Below are 14,532 nucleotides of genomic sequence, written 5' to 3'. Positions count from 1 at the left end.
AGGTAGTACTGGTGTGCATTTGGGAGCCTGAACCAGGTGTCTGTTACTGCACAGATATCGACATTCACCATACTGAGTAGAGTTTTGTGTGCGTGCATTCTGAGGTCTAGACATCTGGTGTCAAGCAGTATTATCCGTACTTTCTTTTACCTTGTATTGTCCATGGAGGTGAGTTTGTCATTTGAGCCTTGCCCAAAAAAGGCACTGTGGGTGTGGCAACAGCCTTAGCCAGTATATGAAAGTCTAGGGGTGACAGGTGCAAGCTGTCCATAGCGAAGCTACGTGGCATGTCGAGCATGTCATCCCAGGCTGACAGACACTGGATCCCCTTTGAATGACACCAATATGTTAGCCAACTGGTACAAGTGATCAGCTTGTCTGTATACTGTGCCATCATTCTTGGTGAGTGTAAGATGCTACACAAGGGCAGGGTCATACTGGCCTGGGTTACATGATCACAGATCTCCTCTATGTCCCTTGTCATGCAGTCCAGGGAGGAACGTCTGAGGTAGTCACACCAGCATGGACAATGATGGAGCCATATTTGTACTTGCTTTGGAGTGACCTGAGTGCATGTTTAATGTGGCAGAACCTGCCACCCGGCAGACAGCTCAAAGTGTCCTTCTCCTTGTTCAGCCTGGTGAGTGTGACTTCAGTGTGTCTGACAATAGAGTCATCTATTACAAGTGTATTAGGTGTGTTTTTACCCCTAAGGGCAGTGACTGTGAGGCACAATGACTTTGTGAACCATGTGATATGTGGGTAATGTCGTGGGGTAGCAGTTGTCTGGGTGTCTGCTTAGGAGGTCTATGCTGCTTAGGCAGATATTATGTAGAGCCTCCGAGGATGTAATTGTGTGGTAATGTAGTTTGTTTGCTGTTGCTATAGGTCTATGTGTGACAGAGTTGTGGTGTGTGTGGTTATCTTCACCACCTGATAGACTGTGCCGGTCATGGGTCGAGAGAGCTCAGCCTCCCGTTTGTCTATATAGTTGCATCTCCCACATATATCTGAGTTTGTTGGGAGGAGGTGAGGGTTGTCTGTGTACATAAGGCAGTTGTAACATTGCCTCAAAAGTCCCATATTCACCAGCTGGACTGGAGAGTACACGGGAAACCAACCATTGGACATGCCAGGATATTATGATGGCATACTCTTTGTTGACTGGTCAAAAGGGATCGGTAGGGCATTAAGTGTGTAAAAGAGTATAACAGGGGTTTAGTGCTCAGGTATGTTGGTGTGTTTGAAAGATTATCTGCGAAGGAGTCCAGACAGAAACATGACACTTCCTTCAGCTATGTCATGCACAGCACTGTACACACATATATGTCCTGAGTCAGGGTCAACTGTACCTGACTGACAATGCCGACATCCTGTCGGACAGGCCCATACATACCCACCTCCCACTGACAAATGTCCCTATCATCATACCAGGAGATATCACATGTAGAATGGGTAAACAGCTCCTTCCAAAGCTGAAAACATGGCAACAATTGGATGACATTGTTTCCCGATATGTGTCATAAGTGAACTACAGAACAAACAGACCATGCACCTGAGCAGTCTGTTGAGCCACACCCTCTCTACAGGATCTGAAACTGTTGAATGTGTTACAGCAACATATGGCACACCCCACAAGTGTTGGTGCACAACAGACCATGGGAACTATAGTCCTATAAGCCTATGCCATCTGATCTGCAAGGCCATTGAGTCCATCATGATTGAAGTCATAAACAGAGCTACTGGAAGCCGACAAACACACAGCCCTACCAACTGTGGTCTGATCATGGGCAGATCATGGTTCCCAAACCTGCTAGACTGTTTTCAAGGCAGCCACCCAGGACACACATCACTGAAGGGAGCTACACACGTCCCACATAGACTCTGAGTAGCCCTTTATCAACATCACAGACACATGTTGTATCCACAAATTCAACAACCTGTGCATAAATATGTAGTGTCATATGAAGGAATGGAAATTTGTCCACAGAGAGATCACACAAGCTAAGACTTGTGGAGTCCTGTTCGAGCTGTTAACACCTGCTGACCCACATGGTTCATTTCTGGGATTGCATAAAACAAAGTTCACACACATTACCATGTCCAGTCTGATGATGTCAGCATCCTACTAATATAGCAGGAGAAAATCAAACATCCCGAAAAACATATAGCACGTCGTGTTAATGCGTACCCCTGTAGTATCATAACATAGTTAGGTAGGGGTTGGAATCATGCAATTGCTGTGTGTGTGTGTGTGTGTGTGGGGGGGGGAGTGTATGGGTGTGTGTGATTTCCTGTGAGAGGAGTGTCCTTTTTGGAGACTAGGTACACACATGAAAAGAGGTAGATTCTTCTTTGGCAAGTCTGATGATGTCAGCTTCCTAGAAATATAGCAGGAGAAATGAAAACACCCAGTAAAGCATATAGCATGTCGTGTTACTGCATATCTGTAGTATCATAACATTGTTAGGTAGGGGTTTGAATCCTGTAATTGCTGTGTGTGTGTGTATGATTCCTTGACAGAGGAGTGCCCTTTTTGGAGACTAGGAAAACACATGAATACAGGTAGATTCTTCTTTGGCAAGTCTGATGATGTCAGCATCCTACAAATATGGCAGGAGAAAAAAAAAACACCTAGGAAAGCATATAGTGTGTTGTGTTAATGCGTATCTCTATAGTATCATAACATAGTTAGATAGGGGTTTGAATCCTGCAATTGCTTTTTGTGTGTGGGGGGTGTGTGTGATTTCCCTTTCAGAGGAGTGCCCTTTTTGGAGTCTGTGAAAACACATTCAAAGAGGTAATCTCCTCTTTGGCATGTCTGATGATGTCAGTATCCCAGAAATACAGCAGTGGAAATGAACGCATCCAGTAAAGCAAATAGCGTGTCGTGTTACTGTGGATCTCTCTAGTATCATAACACAGTTAGGTAGGGGTTTGAATCCTGCAATTGCTGAGTGTGTGTGAGTGACACTGTTGGTTAATGTGTTGTGGGTTTTGCTTTTACAACTGTATGACATATCAGTAAAACAACAGTATGTGCATTACACACTTCCGGTATCTGTGTGGCACATACATATATGTACACTTGACCTCAATTGTTATCTGTGTGGCAAATACATATATGTACATGTGACCTCAATGAGTTAATAGCTGTGAAGCCTGCTTCTACACGAATACATCTGTTACCATTGACAGTCTGTGCTGCTACTTTACAGACCTTAGGTCACATATGGATGTATGTGTCAAGGCCAGCCACTGTAGTGATCTGTGGCCTAGGTCATCTGTGTCACACACACCCATGACAGTTTCTATAGAATAGTGTGAGTGAGGGTTCATGCCTGGGGTATATGTCAGACATGTTCAAACACAACACAGTCTGTTAATAATGGCAATTCATTACAGGTGTACAACACCTCCGTGGATATGCATACAGACCCATTCATGCTTATGTGATTCACTGAGGGACATCAGCATACCTTTGGAAATGTGAATACCAACGGACATATATCATAACATGAGGCTGTATGTACACATTGGTACCCCTGCTACATGTTGTGGGCTACTAACAATTTGGTACTGTCAGGATACTATGTATTGTAACTGTGGATGGCTATGCTATAGTTGGCTTATAGCTTTACAGCATGTGTTGGTCAACAGGTATCTGTCTGTATGATACCCTTGTGGAGGATAAGTGTCTCATCTGGAGAATGCATTGTAGGCCACTGTATGCATTACCAGATCTGGACGGAGATATCCCTAGTGTGTTTGCTTGTACCTGGGACATCTACATGCCAAACAGGAGTGGTCCCAGGAATGTGTGCCGGCCAATACCACTGGTTACTGGTATAGTATAGTACCGGCAGGACTCAATTGCTATTGAGTATCCTACATCTGTGTGTCAGTTGTCAGGACATCAGCTAACGATTGGGTAAAGACAGGCTGTTGAGGTTATGTATACTACCAGTATGCAAAACAATGACTGATATAAACAGTATCACCCACAGCATAGTGTCAAACCATGGCATGCACACGTGTACCCAAGTCGTAACATATGAGTAGTAAAATGCATACTGACCACCAATAGGAAATATGAAATGTTAACACTGTGTAATACAGGGCATGTCACCCTTCCCATGTGTCCACTATGCACATACATGCAGATGGTGCACCTACACCATGTTCACAAATGTACACCTGCAAATCTGTACTGCACACATCACACATGTACCATCCACTCACCAACACATGCTGCCAGTACCACACACATCAGCCAAGTGGCACATGGGCGGACAATACAGTATTGGAATTAACACTGGTGTAAACAATACTACATTGATAACCATAGCTTTAATGCATCATGCCTGCTCAGATATACCTACAAGGATATCAGTACACCTTGCTGTTGACAACATGCTAACATTGCTACACTGCTATTAGGTCACCCTGTGCATCAGCACCATGTAAGTCTGCTCCTGCATCATTGTCACAGATGACAGGAGGTGGCACAGTTTCATCATATGCACATGGTGTGTTTTTGGTTTGCCAGAGCCTGACAATGACCCATCCAATTGACATGTATGTGTGTGTGTGTGTGTGTGTGTGTGTGTGTGTGTGTGTGTGTGTGTGTGTGTGAGGGACAACAGTACAGTATGGGTCAATGTTGGTGTAATGTGTGTGTGTATGTGTTAGCTCTAGGTGTTTGGTTTATGTGTGTGTGTCTGCATGCACACAGTTCCACCTTGTGGCTGTCACATACGGGTGATTGGGGGACAGCCACAGACTGTACCTGTCAGGCTGTACAGCTCACTGTCTCTGGCCACGGACACAGTATGTGTGCCTGCCAGGGGTGCCATGGACAGTATCGGGTACCAAGCCAGACTGGATACTATTTTCAGAGGCAGAGGGATGTCGACTGGAGCTGCTGCGACTGGCCAGAACCACATGCACGTGGTAGTCTAGGATGGTCTATTGACAGCCCAGCCCCAACATTGCTGGGGCTGGTACTGCCACTACGGGAGCGGCTGGGACTTGTGTGTCGTCCGCGACGAGTGCCAGCTGATGATGTTGCTGGCATACGTCCACGTCGACGTCTCAGCTGTCCTGCACTGTCCTGGCACATGGACATTACATTTCAGAGGACATCTAGTGTTTCCCCCCAACGCCTATCAATGATCTCAGTGTAATTACGGATGGCACCGGCTAGGTCACGGATACTGTTATTGATAGCGGTGTTGTGAGCCCTCTGCAGGAAACACAATTCACAATCTGTGCAGGATGTTTGCGCACATGCACACATGCACAAATGCACACATGCACACATGAACACATGCACACATGCACACATGAACACATGCACACATGCACACATGAACACATGAACACATGCACACATTCACTACTCAGTCAAGTTGACACACACACACATACACACACACACACACACACACACACACACACACACACACACACACACACACACACACACACACACACCAACAGCAATACGGAACAAATCCATTAGTGGTTGATGGTGCAGTACAGTATCACAAGCCAAAGAGTCCTATCACACGTGTCAGCATGCAGGATGTGTGTTGCTCAACAGCATGCAGTGCGAGTGTGGAGAGTACTTGTTGATAACAGTATACATGTCTTTGATGCATGTGTGTTGTTCAATGATTGGCCTCACCCTGGAACACAATGTGTACAAGGACACAACATTACTGTGCAAGTCTGGAACGCTTTCCAATGTCTTGTGCACCATCACTCATAAGTATACATACCATGGCCGGATGCACACAACTGTCAGGTGTATAGCAATGAATGCTATGTGTAGTACTGTAGTTACTGTAACTGGATGTAGTGTACTACCATGAGCCATCATCAGGCAGCATCATGTGGTCACTCAAGGCCACTAATGTATGTCACACTGGCAACTATCTTACTGTACCTGACCTGCACCACTTTGGCTACATTAACCATTTCACAGCCAGTTGTTACATGGGTATGTAAGGTGTTCAATAGGGAACATTGCCTCACATGAATGTGTTGTGTGTTGAAGCATGTCACACCGCCCCATGATAGTCCTCTACCCCCAGGTATAGTATGTGTGCTGTGTTGTTGACATTTGGGATATGCCATGTGTATCAAATTAACACTAACTGCATATGACAAAGTGGTGTATGTTGTGTGCATGTGTATTGACTCTGCCTATACAATGTCCACTACAGTGTACCACAATTGGTTGGGCTGCTCTGTGTATTGCATGTGTTTGAGGCGGATACTCATGTTACTGAGATGTGCATAGTCCCACAGAGAACATGCAGATCATGCATTATGTGTAGGTGTTTTACATGTGTATATGGCCTACAGGTCTCCTATGACATGCACATGTTATATGCTATATTAAATGTAGAACACTCACCAGCATGGGTGTGCTGTCTTGCTATCACACCAGAGCGACCTAAAAGGATATGAGACAGTTTGTCAGTGTAAACAATTATGGCATTGCTGCTGTGTGTTTGCAATTCCACAGTAGTACAAGAGGTGACAGTCACAGGCATACAAATTATGTTCCAAATTATCAGTATTGCATGACACCAGGCTCCACATCTTCTGAATACACAGTACACATCTGGTAAATGCATGTTCTAACAATTGATCCAACAGTAGTCTACAGATATGCTATGTTACCTGCACACTCTGTATCTATGTGCTGGGTGACTCCGGCCTCCATGATGACGCATGTCTGTTGTACTGCTTGTCCAGGAGCCACCACACTGAGGAGCAGCTCTTCCACTCTGGTGAGGTGGGGATGTGTTGATGCACCACCATCTGTGGCAAGCTGTTGTCTGTGGACATTAGAGGCATGCTGCTGGACATGTCTGATTAAATCACTGCAGTGATGGCGTACCTGCTCATAAGTCTGGTTATGCATGCCTACATCATTCACCCGACGGACAACATCCTGTCACAGTGCAGTGCGTCTATGCTGGTCCTGGCTAGATCTGGAGAACAGCAGGTTGTAATGCTATACCAGCGCATCAAAGATGACCTCCTCCTCCTCAGGGGAATAGGCAGGCTTGCTGTTGTGAGACATATTCCTGTAAGACAATAAAACAGTCACTGTGAGCAAGTCATGTGGCACACCTAACATGCTAAAGTACAGACATCAATTAAATGCCATATATAGCAACCTATTGGCTGTCAGTAGATACACACCTTTAATACCACATAGGACTGCTCAGCCCACAACTGCCTGACAGTGCCTGGCACATGCTATATTCCAAAACATGTTCTGCACAGCAACAAAGGGGAACCAGTATGTAAGACTATACAACAGTGCATGGCACACTCTGTGTGACACAATGCACCACCTAGCCACAGGGGGTGTGTATGAAGGTAATGCATGCAGACATTTGTCATCCATTGAAATGAATGTTAAGTACAGTTTAAGTACTACCAGTACACCACGCTACTTGTTGATAACAAACCCCTCTGTAACAAATGTGCACATTCATCACTATAGGTGCATACTGCTGTAATACACTACACATGTTGCTAGATATGCACATATATCCTGTGACACACATACCACCAAGGCCATGTTATAGGCATACCCGCACACACATCAGACATACCTACAGAACACATAGGTATGGCAACCCAGATGAGTTTTACCTGTGTAACATACAGTACTGTGTGTCAGCACCTACAAAACCTCATGCCTGAGGCTTGTAATGTGTGAGAACTACAGGTAACAAACAAAACAGTGTGTCCAAGCAATGTGGATATAAACCATACTGTGCTGTTCAGGCCTACAGCTTCAGGTAGTACTACTGTTCATACAGGATTTGTATTCACTAGTGTTACCAATCAATAAACATACATGTACTGCTTAAGTCTACAATGGCACACTCCAGTCAACACCATGGGACTACGTCACACTGTATGCCTTACTGCTTTTCCTGCCTAGCAAAAGCATACCATATCCATTGCTGGGATTTTAACTACAACACTACATACCATGATATACATGGTTTCACACTAGGCTATCACACATATACAAAACTTTGACACATTCACCTACACATTCACCATAACACCCAGTCAACCTCACATAGCAAGTAATGCAACAAGTACATTTGTGTTTGTATCAGGTCTTAGGTAGCTAATAGGCTATTATCCGTAGGACCTATAGAAGCCTAGCCATATGGTACCCTGCCCTTCCACACCCATGTAATGTAGGTTCATGTGCCCTTGTCATGCAGAGCCACAGTGGTGACTCCCGGGTCATGTTTCCTATCTCACACCCACTCATCATGATTATTCATGACAACTGCTAATGAGGACCTTCATTTGCTATTGATAGGTGGTTAGTTCCAGAGTATGGTATGTGTCTGAGATGATAATGTACCACTCCAGCATGTTCTGCTTTTTCACGTTACAGGGTTTAGATCAGTACAGTGTGTAGCTTGTATGGAGTGTAATCTGTATATATGGAGCATGTCCAACACCTGTGGGTTTGGCATAGCTTTGTATGTTAGGCAGAGGTTGCCTCTGGGTAGGCGGTATGTGACACAGTGTAGCTGTGGTTTTGTAAGACAGACTGCATAGGGCATCTGTTTGAGTCTGGTAATACTCTTTGTGAGGTATGTGTCTGGCGTCTACTGTCGCTGTGGATGTCTTCTGAGGTACATACCGACAGGGCCAATGTACTCTATGATGGGTGTTATGATTGATGAGTACAGTGGAACACTGACCTTTTATTCCATGGATGACACACCTTTTCTGATGACATGTGGACCGTACTCAGTTTACATGACTAGTGTGGCACTGTGAATATCAATAGGGACACTACTGTCCACCTTTGTCCCATAGTCTCTCATCACACATTTGGTGTTGAGTAGACTACCACCTATGTGGTAGTTCTTGGGTACAGGGTTTTTAACAAGAGGGATGGCAATACGTTTACAACATTGAGCTTGGGCGTACATATGAACATCCATTGGTGTACATATAGATATATATATATAGGCACATATACAGTCCAACTTTCATGGTGGGAATACCAATTATGCAAAGGTTGAGAGGGATGCAGTTATGTATCGATATTGCACAGTCCTGTGCAGAATGCATGGAAGGTAGTCTCAGCCCATGTACCTTTAGCAGGACCCCCTATCTGGAAGACTAAAACCTGAGGAATCATACCCATGGCGTTTAAATGCCACATGTCATATGCCAGCACTGTATGCTGTCTTGTTTGCCACACACTACCACCTACATATAAAAATGCACATAACAACCTGCAACAACATATAATTGCCCACCTTTCACAAACAGTTGCAGTATGTCCCTTGCTCTATGCACATGTTCAGATGCTAATTTATCAGACACATACATATCTCTCCATATGTGTGTGCCATACACACACAGGGTCAACACTGTTGTATGTCTGTACACCTCATGGATGACCTGTTGGGCCTTGCTACAACATGGACAGTTGTCACATGTGTGCATACAGTAATAGTACAGGGAGTATAAATAGCTGAAAATGATAACATTCCTATACTAGCCTGGTACAGCAGTTGCCAATGCTGAGCTACAAATTATGTTACTATCATGCATGTCTTACTCTGTCACATCCAAGTTTATATAGGTGTTTGCACTACTTCTCCAAACTGCCATTATACGCAGTACTGTACAGACCATAGATATGTTCAGATGTTCGACATATAATGCTGAGATACATATGTCACAGTTATGTCCCACTGCACACAGCTACACGCTAATTTGTCCATGGCAGTAGTTATGCATGGCATCACTGCATACATACCTACTGCTGCCACTTATGCATGTTTCTGAGTATATACAGTACTATTCATAAACATCTACTACTTGCCGATAACTACAAATCTGTTACATACCTGTTACTCACTGTCAGGTCCATCTGTGTATGCTTTTCAAGGTTTTTTTTTATTTATTAAGTAATTTTTTTTACTTATTAGTTATTATTGGTTATTAATTAAGTTATTTTTTCTTAATTAATATATTTAGGTTTTAAAGAAGTAAATATAATATTTACTTAAGTAAGGTTTCTTTATTAAGTAATAAACTTTGTCAGTAGTTGCTGACACGTGCAATGTAATGATTGCACGTGGGGATAGCAAGTACAATCTGCTTTTATAGGTATCTGGGCATGTGCATGTGATGCCCTCTGCACCAATTGGTGCCCAGCATTTGGTAAATGCATACAGCCTGCTGTGTGGTAATTGCAGTACACACTGTCATAGCAACCCAATGCTATACATTGCTAAGGTATGTAGGCGTAGCACTTTCAGATTTCCAGAGTGGGGCCCATACTTGTTTGCTGTGGACACTGTTGTGTAAGTCAGAAGGTTGGTATACTTCTTATATCTGAAGCTAGAGGTGTAGACAGTGATGTACATGTTGTACTCAGGCCTGAACTGTTGCCACTTGCAGTACAGAGCTATCAGTGTAGAGTTTAACTCACCCCTATAAATGCTTACACAACATTTATGTGACTATGTAGTTTCTTTTCCACTCATATAATTAACTGCCATAAAAACATAGTTACTGAGAAGTATTCTTTTGGCGCATGAACTGTTTGTGAACTGCTATACTGTGAATATTAATGTAGTCACTTCTGCAGGGTTTGTGGTTTTATTGTTGACATTAGCACAGGTTTCACAGGACAACTGGACAATCCCAGTACTGTGTATGCCTACCTATATCCTTGGTAGACCCTAAACACACAAGTGTATTTAAAGTGTGGGGGGGGGGTTGCTGACATACAGAGAGCATTATGTATTATTATGTGAATGTTATCTTACTGGACTTAAAGGATTTGTGTGTACCTGTTGGTTTATCAAGGAAGGTGGTCTGTCTGCATAGTTCCCGACTGTGAACCTATCCAGATGGTAGTCAAATGTTACACTGTTATTCTTTGTGCAACCCACAGGTGTTTTCTTCACTAGTACAATGGCATTGTTACAGTCAGTTTCTACCAGTACATGGCTACATCCTTTGGTATTTCTGTGTTGTACTCCTACATAAGGGTATGCTTGTGGAAGTCCTACCACAGCTATTTGCAGTGTTTGTAACAGCAGGATAGCTGCTATGCCTGTGTGTTTGTGCCTCTGCCAGGCCTATGAAACACTCAGATACATATTTGCATGGAGTCAGGGATAGGTAGTTAAATGTGAAGTACGCCTTACACATGATAGAGACAGTAAAAGTCTAGACTTGAGTGAAACAATGCATATGGATACGTACTCCTTTTATGAAGTACAAGCAGTGTCTACTGTTCTTATTGTCAGTATTCATTGTGTAATACCCCACCTTTCTGACTGACGTCAGTACTTTTCAGAGGGATTCAGAGGGAAACAGCTTAAATATGTTTCACAATCAGGGACATCCCTGTTAGGTAGTCACAGTTGGGTAGTATGGCCTCTGCCCTAATCAGATTTGCCACTGTTTGTCCTGCTATGATACTGTGTGGGGCTTGTAAATTGCCTCTGTAACTTTATTTGCTGCTAGAATGGCTGCTTCTCATATCACACTCATGTAATGCATTTCACAACAATTGCTGGTAAAGATCCACAAAACAAGCTTTGTGTTATGGCCTTCCTATTTTTCCTTTACATTCAGTCATTGAAATGCATGATATATTTATTTGATCTCCAGGCTATTGTATATCTGCTGTGGCTTAGTGGTAATTCATGCAGTCTATTGTGCCAATGTTCTGGGGTTTGAGACTGGCAGAGGTATTTTATTTTGCTGCTGAGCAGAACAAGGGCCCTGACATAGAGTGACTAAGGCACTTTTAAGCAGTTGTGAGTGGGTTTGCACTGGTTTGGGTGATGCTTAGCGACACTTAGCTAAGCGCACACATGTGCACACTCGCTTAAACCCACTTACTACTGCTTAAAAGTGCTTACTCCCGCTAACCCCCGCGCTAATTTCTTTGAAAGAAAAAAATGGGGAGATAGGAAAGTGGTGAAAAAGGGGGCGCAAAGATGGAAAGACAGTAGGAAAACAAGCTCGGGATGTGCAGGACGGGTGTAAGGAAGGTCCATAGCTGCCCATTTCTTTACCAGCAACAGCTGTGCATATGCAATAAATTTGGAGTGACATTTGAAACCTTCTACCCCTGGGAGAGAGGTGAGGACAACAAAGCATGTTGTACTGCCAATTATAATTATCAGTTTACATGTCCAGTGGACAGGTGTGCAAAATGGGCAGCTATGTATGGGGCGTAATTTTTTTGTGGGTACAGATTGCCCTTTTTTTTTTTTTTTCAGTTGAGAGTGGAAAGTGAGGTTGAGGAAGTAGCTATATTTGGGGAGGTAGGTTGGGGAGGTAAACAGACAAGATAGACAAGATGCATACAGGAGCAGTGTATGACACATGGGGTGGGTGAACACAATTGACGGGGACGGATGTTTGGAAATCGCAAGCCCATGAGCCCACAGATGGTAACAGTGGAACTGAGATTCCCACCCATGGGCAGTCACCACTACACCTTCACAGCCCCGAGGGTGGCTGTGCTGGGAGTTGCGTAGGATGGGCAGGCTCACCCTTGAGATGTGCCACTCTCGCCTCAAGCTGGCATAGGGGATCATTGACTGAACACTGGCTCTCCCTACGCACCACAACCCGGACCCTTCGAAGGGTGACAGGTGGCCCTTCTCCACCCACTCTTGAATGGGGGGGATGAGCCCCATACCCTGCAGCGCTTCCACCTGAAGGTGGCACAGGATCAACAGGGGAGGGGAGCACAGGCTGGGCACTGGACCTGCTGGTGCCAGGTGCACTCACCAGCTGAGGAGGGACTGGTGGGTCCGCTGGGACTGGCCTTCCCATACGTTCTGTGATTAGGTGTGTTTAATTACAACATAAACAACAGCATTCCAAATTAGTTGTAACAGCATGCAGTAATATTCCCATTAACCCAACACACCAAGGTTCCAACAGTTGAACAGCAAGCATAACACATGCATAAATTGAACAACAGTGGACATTCCAGCAGCATGCAGGGATGATTGGTGGCAACAGGCCGCCATGATTGTGGTGTTTGAACAGGGCACATGCATCAAAGTGAATGCAGATATTTATAGAACAATAGAACATATGTCCCAAAAAATATTTTGAGATTACACATACCCATTGAGTTGTGGAATTGCATTGTTTATGCACATACAGTAGGATGTAGAAAGAAACCTCAATTAACATCTTATAAGTACTTTTAGTCTACACTACATTCCTATTGACTGCAGGTGTATATCCCCTACATGTATTATTACACTTGGCAACATGCAATAGGTTGTGTAATGGGTTTGGCTAGTTCATTATATTCCTGACCTATATCTGACATGCTAACTGTCCAGGATGCAGATGTTACTGCTACATATTTATTGTTGTATTTATATTTCTTTATCTACATATCCAGATGTGTTCATATGACATTTTCAGTTCAATTTGTACAGAACCCTGCATTTCTTGTAGCACACTCACGTTTCTGGGGAACAAATTAACAAGCTACTCGTGTGCCAGATTTATTTATGTATGCCAGGCAGTAACTGACTGCTGAGGACTGTAAATATGCTTCACAGCTACTAGCACTTCCATCACCCACTTTAGATGGGACTGCCCAACTGTGTGTTGCCAGCACTTATTAAAACAGTACTATTTGTATAATGCAAGGGTACAACAACATTTCAAAGTAAGTGACACCGACACACTCCAGGTTTTATACCTTTATTAATTACATTACACACTTTTCCACAGGCTCACTCCTTTATTTGATATTACAGTGCATATGGAAGACATATTCAAGACATATTATACCTTTATTAATAGGTTAGAACACTCTTTTTCAGGCTCGCTCACTTATTTTATATGACAGTACCTGCTGAGATATTATTCCGGAGATATTTTACCTTTCTTAATGGGTTACTACACTCTTTTTCTGGCTCTCTGACTTATTTCATATAACAGTACATGCAGAGGACTTATTCAGGGCATTTTATGGCTGTATTATGGGACTACAACACTTTCTTTCAGGCTCTCTCCCCTATTTTATATAACAATACATGCAGAATAATCACTAACCTGCCTGGTGGTGCAGCCTTAGCAGCCTATCTGCATAGGTTTGCTGATTTGCAGCATGGTCACCTGCAGCTGTGAAGTAAATGAAGGGATATTAAGACATACCTATCCATTATACAGAATCAATTATAATTTCTTACATATAGCATTCCATGGCTACCTACTCAGTTGTGGGGCATCTTGCATCCCACGGGCCTCCTGTATCCATTGGTTCAGTAGGTCCTGCTTCCATCTCTTCAGGTCTGCATGGTGGTGATGAACCTGCTCACCAGTCCGAGGAACGCCTGTGACACTGGTGAGGTCATGAGCTAACCAGTTCCAAGCCTCTGCCTTGTACTCCATCCCTTGGAACTGGCCATGCGGGAGTCTTGATTCATGATGAAAGACAAGGAGCCAAACCAT

This window comes from Protopterus annectens, chromosome 5.part0, assembly GCF_019279795.1.
Source record: "Protopterus annectens isolate FY-2018-M chromosome 5.part0, PAN1.0, whole genome shotgun sequence".
NCBI classification, from domain to species: domain Eukaryota; kingdom Metazoa; phylum Chordata; order Ceratodontiformes; family Protopteridae; genus Protopterus; species Protopterus annectens.
Note: the sequence above shows the minus strand (reverse complement) of the source record.